Below are 22,943 nucleotides of genomic sequence, written 5' to 3'. Positions count from 1 at the left end.
GGAACAATTGTCTGTATAAGAAGGGGGGGAAGAGGGGAGAGGGAGGAAGAGAAGCGCGAGAAATTCAGGAAATCGCAGGTTTGAATCCACGCTGTCACATAAAGTTATGCGTGTATTTGTTAAAAATCGTAAATCGATTGTTTCGTGTCCAAGATTGATTTTAAAAGTAATGTATTTGAATTTAATTATTGTTTCGTTTCTAAGATTGATTTTGACAGTAATGTTTTTGATGTAATGATTCTTTCATTTCTAAGATTGATTTTTTATTTTATCCTCATTATCATTATCATTAGTCCAAGTGCATTTATTAAGGCAATCATTTCCTGTGGCAGTAGGGACAAAATAACCTCCTTATTACGGCATTCACACTTTATTGTATCATATTACTTACTGCAAAGCTACACGTGACACTGAATTTAACTGTAAACTGAATGTCATTACATTCAATAAAACATAAATACAACACACCAGTCAAAGAGAAATATATTTATTAACTATATACATATTTTAAAAAATGTAGGAAAAGTACTAAATTCAATATACAATTTAAGAAATTTTACATTTAAAATTTTAAGTGCACACGCTATATAAAATAAGTACAAAAAATATATATAAATATATACATCAAAATATATACAATGGCATTTTACTTTATACTGCTTCCTCTACACATAAACCTTTCTATAATAATAATAGTTTAACTTTATTTAATATGTATATATATTTCCATATGTATTATAGTGTATTCACATACATACCCACATGTTTATAATAATAATAATAATAATAATAATACAAGATAAAAAAAGTGCACAGTATAACTCTTTAACATTAAATATGGCTGGAAGATAAAAAACAGAACAGATCCAACCAAGAGAACAAAATGAATGTATCACACATAAATAAATGAGTTATCTTCTCATAATCTGTAACCACTGCTCCTTCGTAATTGTTTCTTTATTAGGGCAATATATTTTGCCTTTGTACTGGCTATGGCCAGTTTCTTGAGTACGAAATTGGCCACACTTTCTGCACAAATGTGCTTTTACAGTACGATTGTACGATCGTTTGGTTGGAGTGGCTGTGTCATTTGCAGGTGGCTCAGAGGAAATTGCTCCAGGGTTAATGGTGGAAAATGGGGCTGGGCAGGGCACCAGAAACATCTGAGACACAACAGGGGCAGTGGGTGTGTCAGGAACCAATGGGTGTGGTGCTGTCAGCCTGGGACAAATTGTCCTTAGCTGGCTGGACGTGGCTGAACGCTGAGGGTGTACGGCTGATGGCCAGATTGAAGTTGCTGTGGCAGATGTACAGGTAGCTGAGGGCGCAATCTTTCTAAACTTTGTCTTTGCCTGTCCAGCTGTGTCTGGTGGCATCTGGTAGGTATGCAACTGGTGGCTATATTGTGGAGGCACAACAGGCTGTACTTGTGCTGGAGGCAAAACATCCAAAGCCACTGGACGTGACTCTGGAAGGTCCAGCCCTTGCAACAGCAAGGAGACCTCCTGGCCCTTTAAACGGTTATTGTGCCATGTCGTAAGGGTCCTCTGATTTACCTCAACTAGCTGAAGGGTTGTGTCACTCATCACCGTTCCATTGCTCAGGATTAGCTGCCGAATTTTTCTGCAATCACGAAGAATGAGATCCCATCTAGACAGAGATTCTGTCCGCTGTTTCTTGGGGCTTCGGTGGATGTTACATAACCTTATGAAAATCATTTCAACAAGGCGACAGCAATTAGGCCACTGTGCTGGAGAGCCGCTAGAACCCAAAACACACCTTTTTGTGCTGTCGACACCAGGAGTGAAGACAGCTTTCTTTTTTGGGGACCTAAAACGTCCTGTAAGTAGCCTGTCTTGATGACGAGCAGCATACACTATCCTGTCTTTATCAAATTTGTCCAGGTTCTGCCACAGACCCACAATGGTCGCAACTTGTTGGTTGGTGAGTGTGAGGCTTGTCTGTGTGCGCATCTCCACCAGACACTCTGCCAACGCATCCACCCGGTCCATTCCAGGAATGCAGTGTTCGTCAACAGCCTGGAAATATATAACTGTTGGATAGGTATTTACATGCTGTTAAGTAAGTTTACTGCTTAATGGCAGATAACTAAATGAGTGACAATTCGTATAGAAAAGGAAATTTTACCATTGCTGAGGGCACTGGTGTATCTAAAGGATCCAGGACACTGGGCACTGGTGCAGCTGAAGGAGCCCGGACTCTGAACAATGGTGGAGCCTGGACACTGAGCAGTTGTGGAGCCTGGACACTGGGCAGTGGTGCAGCTGAAGGAGCCCGGACTCTGAGCAGTGGTGGATCCTGGACACTGGGCAGTGGTGCAGCTGAAGGAGCCCGGACTCTGAGCAGTAGTGGATCCTGGACACTGGGCAGTGGTGCAGCTGAAGGAGCCCGGACTCTGAGCAGTGGTGTAGCCTGGACACTGGGCAGTGGTGGAGTCTGGACACTGGGCAGTGGTGGAGTCTGGACACTGGGCAGTGGTGGAATTTTGACACTGGGCAGTGGTGGAATTTTGACACTGGGCACTGGTGCAGCTGTAGGAGCCTGGACACTGGGAACTGGTGCAGTTGGTAGAACTGGTGGACCTGAAAGGACTAAGTCATCTGATGACACAAGATTTGCCACTGTGGCTTCCTCTCCAAAGAAATCAATGAAACCCTCATCCTTTTCCACTTGCTCCTCCACATCTATCTCCTCCAGCAATTGAGAGGTCCTATCAGAGGTAGGGCACATGTCCTCCAGGGGCTGACTATTCTGCCTCAACAAGTACTGTACTCCAATGAGCTCCCCTGAGGAAATATTTGTAACAGGAAACATTTTTAATGGAAATTATGCAGAAAGGTTTATTTAGAAATGCAGTAAATATTTTGTTGTCCACTTCTGTATGAACAATATATATCTAATTCAGAGGGTATCATAAAAAGACAGGATTACTCTATATTCTACTATGTATTTTATTTTCTGCCCTGAAACCTAGAACACAGAATAATGTACAAATATTCTGGTAGTATAATTTTTCTCTGATATGTCAAAATTACATTATTATTGTCCAAAAGCACTTGTAATTTTACCAAAAACATGCTACATCATGAGCTGCATTTATCAAAATATTTTTACCTGTGTATACTGCACGTGGAGTGAAGCTAGGGACCAATTTCCTGCCATACAACTTATTGTAGTTCTCATTGACAGAGTAAACCAGCTCCCCTGTGTAAGAGCGCAGAGTTGAACCTCCATCTGCAACAGCAGCTTCAGCCCGGTCCTGATTCCAGCGTAATAAACCTTCCAGGAGATAAATCTGGAAGTTCAGGCTGTTTGCGCTGTTCCCTAGAAAAAAAAATAGAAAGCCAAATATTGCTTTGAGAAAATGCAAAACAGAAAATTTAATCTGCAAATATCTTGATAAACAGGAATTAGTGGCAAAATGTGGTATATTCTGACATGACAAACCTGGAATAATTCTGCTTAAGTGGCAGTGAAATGATTCCAGGGATGTGGAGCCTCTGGCACAACGATAGGTTTTTAGAACCACCCCACCCTTGCTTGTAGTTCCAGTTTCAGTATAGAGCGGCACATTTGGAGGGTCTTGGATACAGGTGATGTGCCGCCTCTGGACATTCCAGATGTGCTGCATTCTCACACTGTCAAGTAGAGGAACACCAAGAGCATCATTCCCCTTGCCACCTATGAGCTCTCTGATGAGCATATCAAGGAGGCGGAAAGTGGTTTCTTCTCCCCGTGTTCTCCTCCTGCAGTGCTGGAGCAGCTCAGCTTTAGTTAAATGATGGTCCAGTTCTGCCTCCGACAGAGTAGGCCAGCCCTGTTGGATGAGTTACTCCCTTTTGGCCTGTCAGCAGAGTGAGATCCCCTGCATCCCACTCAAAAATACAGGATGACAGCCTTGCCATAAAAGTAGGGTACAACTGGTGGGCGTCAGTGGTGCACCCTACTGCCAGACGTCACATAAAATGCCAAATGTCTAGGCGGACGATGACATCTGGCCAGCCGCTGAACCGCCTCTTCAATTTAGTCTCTCCCACTTTCTTGCAACAATCACAGTCCACATAAATGATAGTGGGAGGATCAACACCAGCACTCCGGTATCGCTCCATGAGCCCTGCAGCCATGAGGTCTAACCCAGCCCCTTCATTCGCAGTCAGGACACTCATCAGCACCTGACCTATTTCATTGCCCACTGAGGTAAGCCACTGTGCTGTGCCTTTCGCAGGCCCGCTCAACTTCTTGGTGATCTGAAAGAAACAATAAGCATAGCAAATAATACAACATGCATCCAAATCAGTTACACTGAAAAAAATAAAGCTCTCTTGGTCTAACAATACATTATAGATAAGCAGAGATGGGGACTTGTGACTTGGTGACTTGGACTCGAGTCGACTCGAGTCGCTATTTTTAGGACTTGAGACTTGACTCGGACTTGGAAGTTAAAGACTCGGGACTTGACTTGACTTGAGAGACGATGACTTGAATGACTTGAGTGTTAATCACACCATGTTTTCAGTTTAAATATAAAATATATTAATTATTTTTAAAAATAAAGGTGAATACTCCGCTGGAGCGCAGGCTGAGAATAGCATCCTGACTGGATCAGGACACTATCATCAGTCATGTCCTCTCTACCTTACACACACCACGCCCACTTAGATCAGATATCACATCACATCAACATGTCAGCCTGAGGGTTACCGATGGTCATCGCTTTTGTCTTCAACAATTCGCGCCTAAAAACGCGTAGAAAACGCTGGGTGCGCCGCTTTCTGCTTCTTTCCAAAGCGCTCGGGCAGTTGCGCCCCTGAGGCGTCTGCCGTTGCTAAGCAACCATGACGAGCTCTCTCCATGACGTGCTCTCTCCATGGAGACGCGGAAATTTCAGCAAAGGATAAAAGGATTTGCAGCTCTAAAAATCGCTTGCAGTAGCTCTGCTACTAAATTTATTTCAAAATGGCAATCCATATACAGCTATGATCAGCTGTTCCTTCATCTTGGCTGAGCTTTCAATGTTGTTACGGGAAAAGATGAAGCTGATTGGTTAGTTCTTGTCACTTGACCTGCGGTGCGCTTGCGGCATTCTGAAAAGTTTATATGTTTTTAACTCGATGCGGTGCGGACGCGCCTGGAAAAAAAAGAGCGCACCGCGTCCGCGTCGCGACCGCGTTGCTTCCATTATGAGCGCGCAAACCGCGCGCCTACATTGGAAATAACGAACTTGCGCGTGCAAAAGACGTGCTATGTGACACCCCTTACGATCCGCTAGCAGGCCGTCAAAAAAATGCGTTCCAAAAAACGCTAGGGCTGGGCTAAGGGGGCTTAAGCATCGAATATTTTGTTACCTTGTCTTTCTCATAGAGCAAAACAATTAATCAGAAAAACAAATGTGAATAAGACTACATCTGCCGCGATTACCTAATCATGAGAAGTGCATATTACAGTTATATATATATATACAGTGGGGCTCGAAAGTTTGGGCACCCTTTGCAGAATCTGTGAAAATGCGAGTAATTTTCAAAAAATAAGAGAGATCATACTAAATGCATGTTATATTTTATTTAGTACTGTCCTGAGTAAGATATTGTACATAAAAGTTATTAACATTTAGTCCAGAAGACAAAAAAAATGCTGAAATTATGAAAATAACCCCACTCAAAAGTTTGGGAACCCTTGGTTCTTGGTACTGTGTTCTGTCACCTGATGATCCAGGACTGTCGTTCTGTTTTGTGATGGTTGTGCATGAGTCCCTTGTTTGTTCTGAACAGTAAAACTGAGGGACATTTGAGGGACTCAAACACAACTATTTAAAAAGATTCAAACATTCACTGATGCTCCAGAAGGAAACAAGATGCATTAAGAGCTGGGGGGTGAAAAGTTTTGAACACGATGAAGATGGCCAAATTTGTCTTATTTTGTTGAAATATTTTTTTTTTCCATTTAGTTCTGCCATTCGTAAGCAACAGAAGATACTTGTATGTTTCCCGGTACACAAATTAAGTACAATTTACCTTGATCTTCAAATTTCAAATGTTTTCACCCCCCAGCTCTTAATGCATCTTGTTTCCTTCTGGAGCATCAGTGAATGTTTGAATCTTTTTAAATAGTTGTGTTTGAGTCCCTCAAATGTCCTCAGTGTGATAAGGTGTATCTCAAAATCATACAGTCACTGCTGGAAAGGGTTCAAATATGCAAAGATGCTGGAAAACTGAAGAATCTGCAGGAGCTTAAAGATTTTTCTGAAGAACGCTGCTCAGTTTAACTGTTCAGAACAAACAAGGGACTCATGCACAACCATCACAAAACAGAAAGACAGTCGAGGATCATCAGGTAACAGAACACAGTATTAAGAACCAAGGGTTCCCAAACTTTTGAGTGGGGTTATTTTAATAATTTCAGCATTTTTTTTTTGAAATGTTAATATCTTTTATGTACAATATCTTACTCAGGACAGTACTAAATAAAATACAACATGCATTTAGTATGATCTCTCTTATTTTTTGAAAATTACTCGCATTTTCACAGATTCTGCAAAGGGTGCCCAAACTTTCGAGAAATGTAACAAAGTTTAATGTTGTATGTAAACTGTGTTTGAGAGAGAGAGGTGTTCAGAGAGGAGTCTGTTGGATGTTAAGCTGTTATTTGTTTTATGGACTCAATGTTGAAAATGTAAAACATTTCAAACACTGTTGGCAGAAATGAAAAATAAATAATTTTATGAAGTTACAATTTTGTTTGATTCCATGATGTATTTTACTGAACATGAGTATTTACAATGCAAATCCAAATTATTTTAATTTACTGACAGTTACTTATATCTTGTCTTTTAACTTTATTAAAATCAGATTCTGCAGGTAAAATTACAATAATAAGGTGACTTGACTTGGACTTTACTTGACCTACTACAGGACTTGACTTGACTTGACTTGCCCAAGAAAAAAAATACTTGGGACTTACTTGAGACTTGAAGGTTAAGACTTGAGACTTACTTGAGACTTGCACATGTGTGACTTGGTCCCATCTCTGTAGATAAGGGTACAGTCAATTAAGCAGCTTATCTGACCTTCTTAGTTGAATCCATTTTTAAGATTGATCCATACATGGATGTTATGCTGGCCTTTATGTGATCGAGCCTGTTGAGAATGTCCTGACTATATACATGTCACAGTGTCTGGGTTGTTGTTCCCCGGGGTTCCACTAGATGTCCTCCTTCTCACGGTGTCTGTCCCAGATCACTTCCTGTTCCCTTATATGGTCACCTTCCTCCTTGTTACGTAATTGATTGTTCCCCCCACCTGTCTCCTGTTTCCCCATTATCCTTCTGTGTATAAATACCCAGTCTGTCTCAGTCTATGTTACGGAGTCCTTGTTTAATGTTTGATGTCATTGCGGTTCAGGTCCGTCCGTCAGTCTTGCCTTGCTTTGCCTTGCCCTCTGTTCGTGTCCTGTTTTATGTTCTGTTTGGATATCCTGGTTTTGACCCGGCCTGGACTGTTTATTCTTTTGGATTTGCCCTATAATAAAGATACATACCTGCACATGGTTCTCTCTTCTCGTTCCTGAAACGCCAGTCGTGACAGAAGGACTCCGTCCCCAAGAGAACCAGCAGGTATGTCTGCCCATGCCTCATCCCCAGTCACAGAGCGGGACAGAGGCGGTTTCGAAGGAACTCGCCTGGTGGTTTTCTGCGGAAACAGGGGAGGTCGTCGAGGAGGAGATGGGCGAGAGGAAGCACGGCGCAAGATGGCCACCGACCCAGCGCCGCTGTGGTGCGTACCACCAACCCCGCACCACGAGGCCAGATGGAAGCCAGCCTCACCCCACAGGGCAAGATGGCTGCCAGCTCAACACCAACGCCCAAGAGGGCCGCTAATACCCTTCTCGACTACTTCGAGATGCTATCGGGTATACTAGAAGTTCCCAAGATGGTTTACGTCATGGCCGCTGAGCCAGCGCCACAGCACAAGATGGCCGCCAGCCCAGAGCCACAGCACAGGATGGCCACCAGCCCAGAACCACAGCACAAGATGGCTGATTCAACGCCTGAGTCGCCAGTACAGGTGCCACCGACTCGCCATCATAGAGGGCGGAGGACGAGGAGACAGGCGTCGACCGTCCCTCAAGGCCTGGAGAATGTTCCCGAGCGGACCGTTTCCGTTCCCGAGGCGGTGCCCGATGCAGTTCCCGAGGCGGTGCCCGATGCAGTTCCCGAGGCCGAGGTCGTTCCCGAGGCGGTGCCCGATGCAGTTCCCGGGGCGGTGCCCGATGCAGTTCCCGGGGCGGTGCCCGATGCAGTTCCCGGGGCGGTGCCCGATGCAGTTCCCGAGGCGGTGCCCGATGCAGTTCCCGAGGCGGTGCCCGATGCAGTTCCCGAGGCGGTGCCTGATGCAGTTCCCGAGGCGGTGCCCGATGCAGTTCCCGAGGCGGTGCCCGATGCAGTTCCCGAGGCGGTGCTCGATGCAGTTCCCGAGGCCGAGGTCGTTTCCGAGGCGGTGCCCGATGCAGTTCCCGAGGCGGTGCCCGATGCAGTTCCCGAGGCGGTGCCCGATGCAGTTCCCGAGCGGACCGTTTCCGTTCCCGAGGCGGTGCCCGATGCAGTTCCCGAGGCGGTGCCCGATGCAGTTCCCGAGGCGGTGCCCGATGCAGTTCCCGAGGCGTTGCCCGATGCAGTTCCCGAGGCCGAGGTCGTTCCCGAGGCGGTGCCCGATGCAGTTCCCGAGACGGTGCCCGATGCAGTTCCCGAGGCGGTGCCCGATGCAGTTCCCGGTGCGGTGCCCGATGCAGTTCCCGAGGCGGTGCCCGATGCAGTTCCCGAGGCGGTGCCCGATGCAGTTCCCGAGGCGTTGCCCGATGCAGTTCCCGAGGCCGAGGTCGTTCCCGAGGCGGTGCCCGATGCAGTTCCCGAGACGGTGCCCGATGCAGTTCCCGAGGCGGTGCCCGATGCAGTTCCCGGTGCGGTGCCCGATGCAGTTCCCGAGGCGGTGCCCGATGCAGTTCCCGAGGCGGTGCCCGAGGCAGTTCCCGAGGCGGTGCCCGATGCAGTTCCCGAGGCCGAGGTCATTCCCGAGGCGGTGCCCGATGCAGTTCCCGAGGCGGTGCTCGATGCAGTTCCCGAGGCCGAGGTCGTTCCCGAGGCGGTGCCCGATGCAGTTCCCGAGGCGGTGCCCGATGCAGTTCCCGAGGCGGTGCCCGATGCAGTTCCCGAGGCGGTGCCCGATGCAGTTCCCGAGGCGGTGCCCGATGCAGTTCCCGAGGCGGTGCCCGATGCAGTTCCCGAGGCGGTGCCCGATACAGTTCCCGAGGCGGTGCCCGATGCAGTTCCTGAGGCCGAGGTCGTTCCCGAGGCGGTGCCCGATGCAGTTCCCGAGGCGGTGCCCGATGTCGAGGCAGTGCCCGAGGCGGTTCCAGAGGCAAAGTCCGATGCGGTGCCAGAGACCACTCCTGAGGCCGTTACCAAGGCGGTGCTTGACGCCATTCCCGATGCAGTGTCCGAGTTCGCTCCCGATGCCTTGACCGAGGCAGTCACCGATGACCCTCCAGAGCCAGTCACCGGTTACCCTCCAGAGCCAAGTCAAGTCACTGGGTGGCCGGCTGCTCCATCCTGGGGGACTCCGACGTTGACCACAAGGACATGGTGGTCGTCCGCTCCGCCCTGGGGGTCTCTGGCGGTGACCACGAGGATGTGGTGGTCGTCCGCTCCGCCCTGGGGATCTCTGGCGGTGACCACGAGGATGTGGTGGTCGTCCGCTCCGCCCTGGGGGACTTTGACTTTGACCACAAGGCTGTGGTGGTCTTCCGCTCCGCCCTGGAGGGCTCTGACTTTGACCACAAGGCTGTGGTGGTCTTCCGCTCCGCCCTGGAGGGTTTTGACTTTGACCACAAGGCCGTGGTGGTCTTCCACTCCGCCCTGGAGGGTTCTGGCCTTGACCACACGGCTGTGGTGGTCATCTGCTCCACCCTGGTGGACGCCTCAACATGTCCTTCATGGACTTCTGTTTTGTGTTTTTTGAGTTCTGTTATGTTTCTGTCTGTTCCCTTTAGTTTAGTCTGGCCCTCCGTCCCTCCCCCTGTACCTCCTCCGGTCCTCCTCCCTCCTGGTCTTCCTGTTTTAGGTTTACATTTCTGGTGTTTGTTCCCCATGTGTTCCTTTTCCGGCCCTCCGTCCCTCCCCCTGAGCCTCCACCTGTCCGCCTCCCTCCTGGTCTCTGTGTTGTGTTTTGTCTTGGAGCGTCTGGGAGCCGCTCCGTAGAGGGGGGGTACTGTCACAGTGTCTGGGTTGTTGTTCCCCTGGGTTCCACTAGATGTCCTCCTTCTCACGGTGTCTGTCCCAGATCACTTCCTGTTCCCTTATATGGTCACCTTCCTCCTTGTTACGTAATTGATTGTTCCCCCCACCTGTCTCCTGTTTCCCCATTATCCTTCTGTGTATAAATACCCAGTCTGTCTCAGTCTATGTTACGGAGTCCTTGTTTAATGTTTGATGTCATTGCGGTTCAGGTCCGTCCGTCAGTCTTGCCTTGCTTTGCCTTGCCCTCTGTTCGTGTCCTGTTTTATGTTCTGTTTGGATATCCTGGTTTTGACCCGGCCTGGACTGTTTATTCTTTTGGATTTGCCCTATAATAAAGATACATACCTGCACATGGTTCTCTCTTCTCGTTCCTGAAACGCCAGTCGTGACAATACAGTGAGGAGCCATTTGTAGCTGGGTACTGAAGCAAGTGGTGGTGGCTCCTGGAAGTGCAGCGGATGCAGGCCAAGATTATCAAAAAAGGCCACACACTCTGATGTGTACCGAAGCGCACGTTTCAACCACTTCTCACTGTGGTTCTCTCTCAGCTGGCCGATGATCCTCACTGGGCCATTCCCCATGCCCCTCTCACGCAGCAAGCGAAGAACCCGAATGTCACAGGCATACCTTGGAAAAAAGTATCCATTTAAGTATCTTATTATAAGGTATCTAATTATTGTAGGAAATATTTATCAGAAAGGGTAGCACATAAGTGAAAATGACTGCAAAATAATTACTTGCGTGTGAGGATGACCCTGAATTCAGATCGATGGGCCAGGTCCAACTGCTGCAGCACAGCATGACTCCAGGACAGATAACTGGTTCAACACCTGGTGCAGATCAGGGTCTCTGTCACCAGGTTGTAGTTTCTGTCAATGTCTAACACCTGTCGTACCCTCCTGTGCAGTCCACCACCACACAGCTGTTGCCTGGCACAGGCAGGGTTAGTACACTGGAGCCGCACCTTCCACAGCTTATATGGCATCCAGAGCAAGAGACGCTGTGAAAAAAACCTATCAGGTGTTGGAGCTTGGTGGTACAACAGGGCTGGTGGTGGGGGGTGATACCACAACTGTAGGTTTTCACGCAGCTCCAGCTTTCCCTTTGCACCAACCCTAAAAAGTGCTTCTGACACCCACTTCTGGTCTTGCTGTGGCATTGTCTGTGGCCACAGAAGGGGGAGATCTTCTGGCTGAGATGAGACCTGCTGATATTATCAAAAACAATGGTTTTAATAAAAGCTAAGAGAGCATTAAATGATGAAGACATGTATATATTTTGAATGAGATCTTACTGGGCTCCTCACAACAGTATTCTCAGAAACAGTTGTTGGCGTTGCTGTTTTTTGATGCGTTGTGAACTCTTGAGGTGGAGGAAGGAAGAAGGAAGAGGAGGACTGGATGACAGGCTGATGAGGTTTGGGGGATGGAGGAGGATGAGGATCAGAGGGTGGACATGAAACTGTAGCTGAACTGGAGTGCTCTAACATCTGTGGAGTCAAACATTATGAATAATCTATTAAGGGGATTGCCATGTTTTTACTACATTAAAATTACATAGTGATAAAGTCATGATGACATTATAAAAGTCTTGATGTCTTTTAATATTAACCTGAGAGGTTTTCCTCTGGGTGCTCAAATTAGGTTTTGCTGCTGCCACATGTGAGCCTCCAAACCTTGACTTTTCAAACTAAAAAGATTTGTCAAGGTTAGTGATAACAACACCCTAACACTATAGTTAAAGGTTGAGATGTTTCAATATCTGCAGTGATGCATGCAATAGTGTGGTCTGCTTACCATTGACAATGTCAGTTTAGGTCTCTTTACAGGACATGACACATCACTGACAGAGGGTGTGCTTTGGGCCGGGGCGCTCTGTGATGCTTCCCCTGTGACTGGTGGATGAACCTGTGACACATGCATAAAGTACAAAACAGTCTTCCTAATGTGATTTTAGATATAAAGACACATTGATGTTGCAAACACATCTATCTATTTATGCAACTTGAGCCAGGCTAATTGAAGTTACCTTGTGAAAGCCACAAATACATGTCTGAGCTTCCTTCAGAAGATGGGTCTGTCCCCTCATTCAGCATTACTCATGCCTTTGTGAGACTTAGCTGAAGCCATGTTGTTGCCTGAAACACTACATAACACGCTACACTAACTGCCATTGTAGCCTGTAGCATTTACCCTCCTGTTGTGTTCATTTCATGATAGCTAGTTGTGTTCCTGGTCCAGAACGACCGCCATATTATAGCAGATTATAAATTCATTATAATACACATATTATCTTACATATAACATGTTGTGATTTATTTATTTAATATTTAATGCCATGTCAACAGCAGGGGCTATATTCATGCCAAGAGGAAACATTTCAATTGCACAATTCAGTCATATATATAATGTCAAAACAATTATATAACATATATATATATATATATATATATATATATATATATATATATATATATATATATATATGTTTGTATGTATGTGTATGTTTGTACAAATATAAAAAAATACATATAATAAGATTATAACAAGAACAAAAGTATAAGAACAATTACATAGAGTCTTAACAAGTTGTGATAGATCTTTCTATTATGGCTGTATGTCTCAATGACCTAGGCTCATACAACACGTTTATGAGTATAAATAAATATATAAATATATAGCATTATGGATTAATTTGACTAAAACAAATACTCAGATTAAACATATTGTGGTCTTTCAACTGTGTCCATGTGATAAGGGCATGAACCTGAATGTATAAACTTATCCATTCACTTCTTTTGACTGGTCATAACATATGTACAAACATATAACATTTGTAAAAGTTAAACAAAACATTAACATTTTCCAAATTTATTTTGTGTGTTCAAATGCCGCATTTGGAAAAAGCTGTGGAACCTTATGACAATTAAATAAAAAGCATTTTTTTTTTCAGAGAGAAAACTTAAAAACTTAAATTCGACATATTTACAGTTACGTTAGCTCCGGTCGTAATAGTATTTACACATCAGTGACAGTTGACGTTACGTAGTATCAAGCGGTAATCATAGGCTAATTTACATGGCCAATCTTGCTATTCCTAAAGAACAAAAATCCTAAACCATTTCATTCATATCAAGATATAAATAACATACATGAGCGGAATGTAAATAATTTTACGTTACCTGAGCGGAGATTACATGCAATTGGCGAGGACGTGCGTGATTGGTGTATGAGAAATAGACCTTGCCATTTCATTGGACGCAGAAAAATAGAGATCGCAACGTGATTGATTTATAAAAGATAGAAGTCATAACGTGATTGGTTTTTAAAAGATAGAAGTCGTAACGTGATTGGTTTTTAAAAGATAGAAGTCGTAACGTGATTGGTTTTCAAAAGATAGAGGTCATAACGTGATTGGTTTTCAAAAGATAGAGGTCATAACGTGATTGGTTTTTAAAAGATAGAAGTCGGCCATAGTATTGGATTAATTTTACAGACTTGTGGTTGTCAGGTACCGGCCCTACTGCAAGGGCTCTGTTGCTGGAACCGAACAATGTACAGGACTCCCTGAGCTAGACACACCCAAGGCCATATCTAGATCCCTCACAGTCTTACTGTCCTCAAATAAAGTTTGGATGCGTGTCTCTAATTCTGAAATCTTCTCTGTCAGCCTAACTATTTCTCTACATTTATCACATGTGAATCCCTCATCACCGACAGAAATAGAAAAACTGTACATGTGGCAAGAGGTGCAAATAACAGGAGAAGCCATTACTCATCGGCTTGATGAAATATTCTTGCCACAGTTGTTTGATGAACTTGTGAAAAACTGGAGAGAGAGAGTAGCGAAGGAGAGGAGAGGAGAAAGAAAAGAGCGAGTGCTAACGTAATGCGAATTTAAAATAAAAGTGAATGACCAAATTAATCAGATTAGATTGATAGATAATATCAGAAAATATGGTGTGAATTAAGTTATATTTTATAACTTTAACCCCTTTCTAGGCACCTCCTTTTTTGTCATGGAGACAGAAATGACATACCCAAAATAAAAAGGTTTCTGCTCATGATTCAGTGAGTCATGTCAAGTCGAATGATATCCAATTTTCCTGTGACAGCCATTTTAGGCGTCGGCCATTTTGAATTATCTCATCGTTACGAAAATAATTTAAAAAATATTCGGCTCCATGCCCTGAAGGTACTCAAAATATTTGGTGGCAGCGCCACCTTGTGGTCAAAAGTTGTGATGAAATATAAAAAAAATGCTATTCACTTTTGAATAAATTAGACTATTGAAATTAAAATTATATCCCTATATTCTATGGTTCTTGCTGAGAACATCGATGCCAATTATGCCAAAATTGGTCATACTTCCTGTCTGCCATTTTGATTAATGTTGAAAACCTACTTTTTTGAACTACTCATCAACTGTTGGTCCGATTTTCACCAAAATTGAGTCAGATGATCTTTAGACTGTGCTGACAAAATGTTATGGATTTCATGTCAATAAACAAAACCGTTTTCGCATACCACAGCGATGAATTTGAGGCATGATACAAAAATTACACATGAAACTGTATCTCTGAAATGCTTTGGCATATTGACACCAAACTTTGTTTGTGTCATTGACAAGTCACAGAGAATACACCAAATTGATTTGATAACAGTATAAAAAAAACACTAAAAAAATCAACAGCCTTCCAGCTATGTTTCACGTACATGCACGAAAATTGGCACACACATGTAACACACCTATACCTACAAAAAAGACTCTTGGAGCAAAATTCTAAACCCAACAGGCAGTCAGATATTTTTAATATTATCGACAGTGATAATAGGAAGATAATTTTTTTTTTTTAACTCAGGCATAAAATGTTCGATCTTCCCTAAACTTCACATGTTTGATAAGAGTCCTGGCCAGAACAGAACTGAAGGCCAATATTCCATTATAATGATAGTGCAACCTGCTGGCAACAGGAAGATTAGCACATATACATGACTTTGACATATTCCACTTATATTTACAACTTTAAATGCATATTTCTCACCGTTCGCCATTTTACTAAAGCCGCTCGCTGGCGGTGAGCCCGGGTGCGAGTGCCCGTTCATCACTGCTTGCTGCTTTAATTAGGAATTGCTCGGTTTATTATTATTATTATTATTATTATTATTATTCTCCAAAGTGAATCTGATTTTTGAGGGCCTAAACATACTCACATACTCACAAACATGCACACACTTCAGAACTGGGGAAAATGTACATTTTATATGGGTTTCAGAAGACGAAAATCGGTATACACATTTAACACACCAATACCTACAAAAAAGTATCTTGGTGCAAAATCCAAAAACCAACAGGAAGTTGGTTATTTTGAATAAATATAACCGCTGGTTCCGCCCAGCTCTGAATTTTCTGTTTCTCCGCTGGTTCCGCCCAGCCCTGAGTTTTCTGTTTCTCCGCTGGTTCCGCCCAGCTCTGAATTTTCTGTCTCTCCGCTGGTTCCGCCCAGCTCTGAATCTTCTGTGTGTCCCCTGGTTCCGCCCAGCTCTGAATCTTCTGTGTGTCCGCTGGTTCCGCCCAGCTCTGAATCTTCTGTATCTCCTGTGTTCCCTCCCGGCCTCCCTCTCCCACCTCTTCCAGGACCTGCTGGTCCCTCTGCTCCACTTTCGCTGGTTCCGTCCAGCCCTGATCCTCCTGTCCTTCCTCCCATCCTTCTCCTCTCTCCTCCTCCTAGACCAGCCAGTTCCTCGTCATCCCTGCTGGTGCCAGTCAGTCCCGCAGCTCACCCTCAGTCCGTGCCATCTGGGCGCGATGGTTCGCCACTGGACTGCCAGTCTCCAGCTCCGCCTTGGCGCGTTAAGGCCCTGTCTCCGCCTCCAGCCTCCAAGCCCTGGACACCTCCTCTGTCCTTCGACCCAGCGGCTCCGCCTTGGCTCTTAGCTCCCTCGTCTCCACCGTGGCCTGCCATCCCACCTGCTCCACCGGGCTCCCTCTTCCCTCCGGGTCCACCTTGGTCAGTCGTCGACCATCCGCCGCCTTGGGACTCCACTCCTCTGGTTCCACCTCGTCACTCCATCCCTCCGGCTCTGTCAGGCTCCTCCTTCCCTCCGGTTCCACCTCCATCCTCGGTCACTCTGGCTCCACATCGGTCTGCCAAGACTCCGCCTCCGCCTTGGTCGCCTGAGCCTTCTGCTCCACCTAGGCCCTCCGGATCCTCGACGTCACCCTGGCTCTGCGGCTGTGCTGCTCCATCTTGGGCTCCTCACCCACCGGTGCAGTCTCCGCCTGTCGGTCCCCTGGTGTCGTCGACCCCTCCTTCACCATGGCTCCTCCCGCCGTCGACTCCACCTTGGATCTCCGTCCTGGCTGGTCTCTGGTGGACCATCTGGCTCCTCCTGCTCCTGTCTCCTCCCTGGCTCCTTCCTTCCTGTGGTCCCTGTCTGCTGGCCCCCTCCTGGGAGTCTGTCCTCCACCGGAAACCTCCTCCCAAGTTCCAACCCATGCCTCCCTTGGAGGTTTCTACGGTGCGAGGACGCACCTACCGGGAGGGGGGAGTACTGTCATATACCTGGACTCATTTAGTGTGTTTTTGCCCCTGTGACCCAGTTTCTGTTTTCCCGTGTTTGGTTTGATTTAGTTCCCAGGTGTGTCTATTCTATTCCTCATGTGTGTTAATGTCCCTGTTAATTTAGTGATTCCATCCACATGTGTTTCCCTATTATCCTTTGTACTTAAACCTTTTCCTTTCAGTTCAGTTTCGTCGGGTCTACTTGCTACTTGCTACTAACTCACTTGCAACTTGATGCTTACTGGCTATTTACGTGTGTCTACCTCCGTGCTCCATTTGTTGGATATTAAAAGCCTTATTTCACTTATCCTCTGCTCCGTGTTTCTTCTGGCAGCATAAACCGTGACAATAGTGTAGTATTATAGTAATAATTTAGTACTTTTTCCTGTTTTATTGTTGGCTTCATCTTTTCTGATCATTTGGAATGAGGATAAAAAAGACACACACTCAAAAAAATATACAAACAAGTTGAAACATCAATTCAATATCTAATATTTCCTGAATATTATGAAATTAGAGATGGCCACCCCTGGTAACATCATAATATGCAAATTAGATGAGTATATTCACACCCCAAATACACTTTCTATCATGCCCAACATTTTTCGAATTAACAATAGATCTCTATCTCTAAGCCTTTTCAAGCCACGAGCTTTTGAAATCTTGATGTCAAAATACGGCATTTTTTTCCAACGAACACTGGCGCCAAAAGGGTTAACATTTCCTTGCATCGTACTCCTCTTATAGATTTATTCAGATCAACACCATATCTGGTATGCCTAATCTAAAGGCCTTTGCAATGTTAAATTGCGACGATCTTGAGTTTTCGTTGAAGGGCGTGTCCATGGCGGACTGACAAATTTTGATCATTCGCCATGAAAAAGGTAGTTGCTATAACTCAGACATACAATGTCCAATCTGCCCCAACCTTCAGATGTTTGATAAGACTCCTGACCTGAACTGATTGACATGCCCATATTCAGTTATAGTCATAGTGCCACCTATTTTCAACAGGAAGTGACATATTTTACACTGCAACGAACTACTAGAACTTTTATGACATCGATGTCTTTTTTGTGGTGAGTCTAATCTAAAGGCCCGTGTGAGTTTTTTTTTTTTTTTTTTTTTTTTTTTTTTTATATTTATGCAAACAGACTATTACAATATTTACAAAATGCAGAAAACAAATTCAGAGACCAACATAACATACATATCAGTACGATATGTGTGTGTGTGTGTGTGTGTGTTAGTGTAATTGGGTGAGGGAGTAGAAATATATGAATAAAGGGGGCTGTAGGGAAGTACAACAGACTTAACCAAAAAAAAAAGATTTATATACACACATACATATATACACACATAACAATAGCAATAGTACTAATCATAACAATAATAATAATAATAATAATGATGATAAATCCAATTAATAAGAATAGACAAATGGTAATAATAGTATTATCAGTCGTAGTAATGATGAACATATATTAACAAATATTTCTTCCAGAATGAGGGGGAGGTTAAAGGATCAGGAAAAGGACAAATAAAATAGTAGTAGTAGTAATAATAATAATAAAAATAATAATAATAATATTAACACAGCCATTGAAAGTAATGCTAATAGTAGTAGTTGCAATAATAATAATAATAATAATAATAATAATAATAATATTGATACAACTATTAATGATAAGGTATTGTAAAGCTGCCTCTGACATCCCTCGTGGCCATGGCATATGATAGACCCCCACCAGGGTGTAGTTGCATGGGGTTATCAAGGTGAGGTGCTTCGGGGCCCAGGGTCATCAAATCCACACTCATTCCCAGCCGTCCCAGACATGCCACGCTTACCCTGTCTTGTGTGTGTGTTTTTTTATTTATATATATATATATATATATATATATATATATATATATATATATATATATATATATATATATATATAATGTCTGCTTTCATTGTTATCCTCATGATATGTTTGTCAACTAGTGTGTAATGCATTTAAAAAAGTATGGCGTGTAACATGGAGCAGCCCAGTACAAAGCCCAAGCTGCCATGTCCACACCACAGTTACCCTATGTGTGTTTTTGTTTTTGTTTTTGTTTTGTTTTTTGGCTTGCTTTATGGTCCAAATGACTGTGTGTGCACATCATCTAACATGTGATGCATTAAAACAGCGAGGCAAGTGCTGGTCCAGAGATTTTTAAAAAGTACAAACTGGAAGGCGAAAGCCCAAGGACCCCGGCCCCACATTGCACCCACCCACAGCTAATCAAAACCATACATGGTAGGGACCAGTAGGCCACAGCCAGCCCGAGTCCAGAAGCAGCAAGAGAGCGAGAGCGAGAGAGAGAGAGAGAGAGAGAGAGACAGAAGGAGAAATTTCAATATAATCTTATGAGTATTTTTTTTATATATATATATTTGATATATATATATATATATTTAATATTTGGTGTTGTTACCTCTTCCTGACCTTGCTCCCCCAATCATGTGTGAACATTGATGGTGTATAATTGAAGATGGCTCCAGACAAAGAAGGTCAGTGGGTTCATGACTGTTAGGAGTTAAGGAGAGATAACCAAGAAGGGTGTAGTTCTAGTATACTATTTTGAGGGGAGGTAGACAAGTTTTCCAAGGAGATGTACTCTATTAATACATTTTTCCAAGTTGTAATGTGTATGGTGTTCCTTGATTTCCAGTTCATGAGGATAGTTTTCTTGGCGATAGTTAGAGCTACTAGGAGTAATTGACTGTTTTTACTGTTTAAATTGATTATGGATATGTCACCTTATATACAAAGTGAGGGGGACAGCGGGATGTGACATCCCATAAATTTCGATAGTGAGTTAGTAACATTTTCCCAGAATTTTTTAACTGAGGTGCAATCCTAAATAGCGTGTAAATAGGTGTCTGGAGTGTTTTGTGTGCAATGTGAGCAGGTTTCTGCAGTGAAAACCATTTTAAATAATTTCTGTCCAGTAAGGTGAGATCTATGAAGTACTTTATACTGTATAAGTTGTAAGTTGGCGTTTTTTGTCATGAAGTAGATATTTTTACAGATTTGTGTCCAGAAAGCGGCATTCGGAGCAATGGATAAATCCGATTCCCATTTAGCACTGGGTAAGCTTAATGTATTGTCTGATTTGGATATTATTTTATGTATTTTGGAGAGTAGTTTTTTTGGGGAGGTTAGATTAATTAGCTCTGAGATTGGAGGGGGAAGGTCAAGATTAATTGTCTGAGTGTCAATTTTTGATTGAATAGATGATTTGATTTGTAAGTATTCCAAAAAACAATTACTCCCAATGCCGTATTTCTGGACCAAGTGGGAAAATGGTGCAAAGTTATTATTAAGGAGGATGTGTTGAAGTTGTGTGATGCACTTATCTACCCATGTGCGCAAGTTAAGTGGCTTCTTGTTAACTATGAAATCTTGGTTATTCCAAATCTGGGTGTATTTAGATGGTGCGAGGGGTGTCTTTGTGATTTGATGAAATTTCCACCAAGCTGTCAGAGCTGCGGCTATTGTTGGTGTTTTAAAACAGTTATGCTTTTTGATTGTCTGATTATAGAAAGGTAAATCTGAAATGTTAATGTCCTTACAAACTGACTGTTCCACATCTAGCCATGTCCTTTCTGATGGGTTAGGATGAATCCATTTGTATATATTTTGGAGCTGATTGGCCAAAAAGTAGTGGTATAAATGTGGAGCTTCAAGTCCTCCTTGTGTTTTTGGTTTCTGTAGTGTAGATAATTTAATTCTTGGGGTCTTATTTTTCCAGTAGAATTTAGTGATGATTGAATCTAGCGATTTAAACCAGGTGAGGTTGGGTAGTGCTGGAATCATTGTAAATAAATAGTTTAATTTAGGGAGTATAGTCATTTTAATTACTGATATTCTGCCCATAATGGATAGTGGTAAATTCATCCAGCGATGAAGGTCATCATTTATTGTTTTAAGTAATGGAGAGAAGTTAAGTCCAAAAAGCTCAGACAGCCTGGGGGAAACATTAATGCCTAAGTATGTGATATAGTTGGTACACAAAGGAATAGGTGGTGTTTGGGATGTCACATCCATGCTGTTGGAGTGTGATGAAAGCACGGCCGATTTACTCCAGTTGATGGAGTATTCAGAGATATTTGAGAATGAATCAATGAGTTTAATTGTTTCTTGTAATGATGATGGGGGGTCTTGTAAATATAGTAATATATCATCAGCGTAAAGACTAATTTTGTGGTGCATGTTTAGTGTTTGAATTCCTTTAATGTAACTGTTTTGTCGGATGGCTGCTGCTAATGGCTCAATGAAAATGGTAAATAATGAAGGGGAGAGTGGGCATCCTTGTCTAGTCCCCCGTTGTAGTGTGATGATATGTGATGTTAGTCCATTGGTGATGACAGAGGCTGAAGGTGATGTATACAGAATTTTGATCCAATTAATGAATGACTCCCCAAAACCAAACCTCTCTAATGTGGAAAACAGGAATTTCCAATTGACCCTATCAAAAGCTTTTTCTGCATCGAGAGTAACTAGTATGATGGTTTTGGTTTTTTGAGTTGATGAATAGTGCATTAAATTAAACAGTCTGCGTGTGTTATTGGACGAAAGTCTACCTTTGATGAAACCGGTTTGATCTGGATGGATTATAGATGGTGTGACTTTTTGTATTCTATGTGCTAGTGCTTTGGCGATGATTTTAATGTCTACATTGATTATGGAAATCGGACGATAACTTGACAGTGATGTTGGGTCTTTATTTGGTTTAAGAAGGAGTGAAATAGTGGCTGTGTTTATATTATCTGGGAGTTTTGATTTTTGTTTTGATTCACTAATCATACGGATGAAAAGTGGTGATAAAATGGACCAAAAATGTTTGTAGAATTCAGCAGGGAATCCATCGGGGCCTGGTGCTTTATTGTTTGGCATAAGTTTGAGGGCATTAAAAAGTTCATGTTCTGATAAGGGAGATTCAAGAGTATTTATTTGATGTTTACTGAGTTGTGGTAGGTTGATATTATTGAGAAATGAATCGATGTCTTTCTAATCTGGATCTTTTTCAGAGGCATATAATTTACTGTAAAACTTTTCAAAGATTTGATTTATTTCTTCTGGTGAGTTGGTGGATTTCCCTGCTGTGTCTATAATCACTGGTATTGTAGCTTTTTCTTTATTTTGTTTGATTTGATTTGCCAAATATTTACCAGATTTGTTACTATGATGGAAGTTTTCTTGTCTCAACCTATGAATTAGAAATTGTGTATGTTTATTGATTAATTCGTTCAATTTGAGTTTATATTTCCTTCATGAATCCTGTGTTTCTTCTGTTGGGTTATTTATATTAATGTCTTCTAGTAATTTGATCTTTTGTTCCAGTTCTGCTTGTTGATCTTTTTCTTTTCTTTTTTTTGTAAACTGAGAATGAAATTATTTTTCCTCTTAATACTGCTTTCCCTGTTTCCCACAGAAGAGATGGAGATGTTTCTGGGGAGTCATTCGACTCCAGAAAGCATGCCCATTTTTTTTTTAAATAACTGTCAAAATCATGGTCTTTTAGAAGAGATGTGTTAAATCGCCATCTTGTTGTGGGTTTATGTTGACTAGTTGTGTTCCATTGTAATGTTACCGGAGCATGATCACTAATGACTATTGGATGGATCTTTGATTTAGAAATATTTGATATGATAGAATTACTGGTAAGAAAAAAGTCAATGCGGGAGTATGAGTGGTGTACCGGTGAGAAAAATGAGTATTCCTTACTGTTACGATGCTGTAGACGCCAACTATCGCCAAGACCAAAATCACTCATGAACTGTTTTATGGTTTCTGCAGATTTCCAAATGCGTTTATTGCCTAAACTATTACATCTATCTATTGTTGGATCTAAAACTGTATTGAAATCACCTGCAATTATGTGACTGGGCTATTATTAATGGAGATGTTTATGATAATGAAACGTCCTTCAGGGTCTGTAATGGTGGTATTATGAACAAAAGAGATTTTTTTATTTATTAGAATGCATACTCCTCTTTGTTTTGAGTTGTAGTGAGCTGAGAATAAATGACTGTAA

The sequence above is a fragment of the Carassius gibelio genome, chromosome A16 (assembly GCF_023724105.1).
Source record: "Carassius gibelio isolate Cgi1373 ecotype wild population from Czech Republic chromosome A16, carGib1.2-hapl.c, whole genome shotgun sequence".
NCBI classification, from domain to species: Eukaryota; Metazoa; Chordata; class Actinopteri; order Cypriniformes; family Cyprinidae; genus Carassius; species Carassius gibelio.
This window is presented reverse-complemented; position numbering follows the sequence as displayed.